This window comes from Lupinus angustifolius, chromosome LG09, assembly GCF_001865875.1.
Source record: "Lupinus angustifolius cultivar Tanjil chromosome LG09, LupAngTanjil_v1.0, whole genome shotgun sequence".
Lineage (NCBI taxonomy): Eukaryota > Viridiplantae > Streptophyta > Magnoliopsida > Fabales > Fabaceae > Lupinus > Lupinus angustifolius.
In genome coordinates this window covers 9,603,795-9,604,025 of record NC_032017.1, presented here as the reverse complement: position 1 = coordinate 9,604,025, position 231 = coordinate 9,603,795, and positions in this window count along the sequence as shown.

The window sequence follows — 231 nt, the reverse complement described above, 5'->3', positions numbered from 1 at the left end:
TCATTAAGGTGAGAGAGAACACATCGTGACATAGTGGTGTCCGAATATGACACCCGTATCTCCTAAACCATCTCAAAGGTTTTGGAGTTAAATTGGGTTTTTAGAAACCCAAGATTTTGTATGTTTGAATGTTTTGAATATATATGATTGTTGATGAAATGTGTTGAATATTGTATATGAATGTTGTTGGAAAATTTTCTGAGTGCAGGTGGTTCAAAAACCATGTTTGAA